Here is a 4,268-nt window from a genome sequence, read left to right as displayed (position 1 = left end):
CTCTTCTCAGCAGTGCAATGATCCAAAACAGTTTCAAAGAACTCATGACAGAAAATGTTCTTAACATCCAGAAAAAAAAAAAAACAAAACTGTGAATTATGAATGCTGACTGAACCATACTGTTTCTACTTTTGGAATTTTTTCCCTTCTTTTTTTAGGTTTTTTCTTGTGCTCTGACTCTTCTTTCACAAGATCACTAATGTAGAAATATGTTTAATGTGATTGTACATATACGACCTATATCAGACTGCTTTCTGTCTTGGGGAAGAGGGAGGGAAGGGAGGGTGGGAGAAAAAAAGTAACTAAAAATCCTGTGAAAACAAATGTTGATGATCCAACCATTCTGGAGAGCAATTTGGAATTATGCCCAAAGGGCGATAAAGCTGTGCATACCCTTTGACCCAGCAATACAACTTTTGGGTCTTTTTTCCCAAAGAAATCATGGAAAGGGGAAAGGGACCCACATGTACAAAAATATTTATAGCTGCTCTTTACATGATGGCAAGGAATTGGAATTTGAGGGGGTACCCATCAATTGGGGAATGGCTGGACAAGTTGTGGTATATGAATACCATGGAATACTATTGTGCTATAAGAAATGATGAGCAGGAGGAGTTCAGAGAAACCTGGAGGGTCTTGGGTGAGCTGATGATGAGTGAGATGAGCAGAACCAGAAAAACATTGTACACAGTATCATCAACATTGAGTGTTGATCTACTGTGATGGACTATATTCTTCTCACCAATGCAATGGCACAGAAGAGTTCCAGGGAACTCATGATAGAAGAGGATCTCCAAATTCAAGAAAAAAAAAAAAACTGCGGAGTATAGATGCTGAATGAACCATACTATTTCTTTTGTTTTTGATGCTGTTGTTTTTTTCTATTTTGAGGTTTTTCATCATTGCTCTGATTTTTTCTCTTATAACATGACTAATGCAGAAATAGGATTAATGTTATTATTATAATGTTATTATATATATATATATATATATGTTATTATATATATATAACCTATATCAGATTACCTGCTGTCTAGGAGAGGGGAGAGGGAGGGTGAAAAATCTGAAATTGTAAAGCTTGTATAAACAAAAGTTGAGAACTATCTTTATATGTAATGGAAAAAAATAAAATACTTTATTAATTAAAAAAAAAAGAAAACAAATGTTGAAAACTATCCTTATATGTAACTGGAAAATAATTAAATACTTTTAAAAATAGTATTGCTTATCTGTTTTCTGTCTTGCTCATTCTCTAGTTCTCTCAACAAGGCTGAAAGGCTTCATGTATTTAAGGAGCAATTCAAATGAGGTAAGAGAAATATTAGTAAGATGGCAGAGTAGAAAGGGTCATTAAGGTTGAGCACTGTCTCCTTTTGTCCCTTGTACCTTAGGCTAGTTAAGTCAAATCCTTTCCTTCTTCCATGTTATGGAGATATTTTCTATTAGATATAGCAATATCCAATATATTCCTTAATTTGGCAACAGGTATTTATTAAGTCCCTTTTGTGTGCACTAGTTACATTGTAGAAAGTATTCAAGGGCCATATCCTTGGCTAAGGGCATGGGCCAAACTGCTAATTTATTAATCTTTTTTAAAACCAACTAACACTGTTTCATATAAGTAGGAGCAATAAGTAAATGAATATTTTATAATCTCAAGATTATCAAGCAAATCCATAACAAAATAGGGAAAAAATTCAAATATGTTCTCTCCTTAACTCACAAGTAACATTAACAATTAATGACAAGAAGATGGAGAAAACACAGTGAGGATCAGCTATGCTACTGTGTGAAATTCAGTAGAATGACAATATGTCATTGGCCTTTTCCAAGTCAGTTCCCAGTCTGTCAACTTTATCCTCTGTGACTTCTTCCCTCTGGCCAGAATTTGTTGCTAAAGCAAAAGGGGGCCATAGATTTAAAGTTGAAGTGACCTTAGAGGTCATCTAGTCCAACCCCCTTTTTTGTTAACAATCTGCTTCTTCTTTAAGATAAACTGGTTTAATAAATACAACACAAATATTTGAGCAGTTAGCTCAATTTTAAAACACTTATTACTAATGTTAGGAATTAATATACTCATTTATTTGAAAAGAATTACGAAAATAAAATTGGCCATGACTCTTTCCACACCTCTCTGCCCCCAAAATGGATTCCTCAGATTTTACATTTTTTTTTCTACTCTGGTTTATTTTGTATTGCTTCATCGTTAGATTCTATTTCTGCAAAAAAAAAAAAATTAGGCTGTCTTGGTATATGCTAGAGCAACCCAATATAGGTTATCCTCAGCTTCCTTCACATGTTGTAGAATGGCTTCCTGGGGATTACTATCATCAGTCTTATCCCATGCAATGATCTTCACTATATATGATGACAAGGTTCCTCCCTGGGAACTACCATGACCTAGGACTGCCACAGGAGTTTCAGACTTGTGAGACTTCATAGGATCTAATCTATCCTTTTCCAACTGTTTCTTTGTACTACATTGGCTCACAGAACATAGGCAGTGCATAAAGAGTTATGATGTAGCCCTGGCTTAAAGCAACAGCATGTTAGTCTTCTGTTGCTTTTTTTGATTTTTGATTTTTTGTTTGTTTTGTTTTGTAGGGCAGCGAGGATTAAGTGACTTGCCCAGGGTCACACAGCTAGTAAGTGTCAAGTGTCTGAGGTCAGATTTGAACTCAGGTCCTTCTGAATCCAGGGCCAGTGATTTATCCACTATGCCACCTAGCCACCCCTGTTTGTTTTTAACTACACATAGTTTTGCTCCTCTCTGACTCTTGTTGGACTCATAATACATTTTAGCCAGTCCATTTCCAGTTCTATGCATGATCTGGCTTAACTTGGGATGCTACTGGAAGCATACCACATTTGCATTGGTAACATCAATTTCATACATTTTATGGAATGTCTGGCACTCAAGAAAAAGGCCTGACAGGCACTGCCATCTCCCTTTTTTGGGGGGGGGGAGTGGCAATGAGGGTTAAGTGAATTGCCCAGGGTCACACAGCTTGTAAGTGTCAAGTGTCTGAGTCCAGATTGGAACTCAGGTCCTCCTGAATCCAAGGCTGGTGCTTTAGCCACTGTGCCACCTAACTGTCCCCACCACCTCCCTTCTTAACAGATGACTAAAGGCTTATCATCTGGACTGAACCAGTAGTCAGTTAGTAAGGAAAAGGTAGGAAGAGTTGAAGCTGAAAAAAGTGGTTTCTTAAACTGTTGGATGTTCCACATTTTTAAATTATCATCCCCTCCCCAAGAGCCAAGGACAGTGCCAGCATCAAAATATCACACATGAAGTACCTGTGCCAGAATATGGGCTTCTCACAGTAGAATTTGGTATGAACATTCATATTTCAGTCCCAAATCTGGATGTTTCCATCCTGGCAGCCAGCTGCAATGAGCTTCCCATCTTTACCATATGTACAAATAGTTGGAATTACTTTTTTTTTCCCTAAAATGTTCTTGGTTTAAATACACTTTTGTGCTATTTATCATTGACACATCCCAGGTTTGCACAGTCCCATCATTTGAACAAGTCAAAAATTTTGCCTTAATTTTGGGATGCCAGAAGTAGTATTAAGCATTGCCACGTTACCCTTACTATTGGCCATGTACAAAATATATTGTTCTCCTTTCACACATTCCATAATTGGGAAGCCGTCTCTATCAAGCCCTTTGTACTGAGAGTTTCTAGATACCACTAGAATCACATCTCCTTTGCTGCCATATTATAGTGACTTAATCTGGTGAAAATCACATGATTGAAGAGATTGGAAAGCTTGAAAGGAAGCATCCATTCCCCCCCCCCAATCCCAAAATTTAACATCATAATCAAATCCTTCTGTTACCACCTGAAGGGGCCAGACCTAAGGCAGAAAATGTTTTACTACCATGTTGCAGGGTGATTTCATGAGAATCAGAAATTTTTTGACAGGGTTAATTATATCTTGTATTTCTTCTTCTCCTCCTTCTCCTTCTCCTTCTCCTTCTCCTTCTCCTTCTCCTTCTCCTTCTCCTTCTCCTCCTTCTCCTTCTCCTTCACCTTCACCTTCACCTTCACCTTCATCATCATCACCATTGTCTCTACTATCCAGGTATCTGTGGAGGACCTATAAGTTCATTTGTATCTTCAAATTATATTTTGGTGGTTTGGGGTAGCAAAAGAGGCCCAATTAATTCTTTATCAAAACTGTATTCAATTTCACTCTGTTTCACTGGAGGCTGATGCAGAAGGATATTTGGTCAAACTTGACACTAAAGATGTT

At 37.3% G+C, this 4,268-nt stretch overlaps 1 pseudogene; it reads right to left on the bottom strand.

The window, feature by feature from the left end:
- Positions 1–2,157: 2,157 nt before the first annotated feature.
- LOC122751646 lies at positions 2,158–3,927 on the bottom strand (annotated as a pseudogene).
- Positions 3,928–4,268: the final 341 nt, after the last annotated feature.

Source organism: Dromiciops gliroides, chromosome 3 (assembly GCF_019393635.1).
Source record: "Dromiciops gliroides isolate mDroGli1 chromosome 3, mDroGli1.pri, whole genome shotgun sequence".
NCBI classification, from domain to species: Eukaryota; Metazoa; Chordata; class Mammalia; order Microbiotheria; family Microbiotheriidae; genus Dromiciops; species Dromiciops gliroides.
This window is presented reverse-complemented; position numbering and strand designations above follow the sequence as displayed.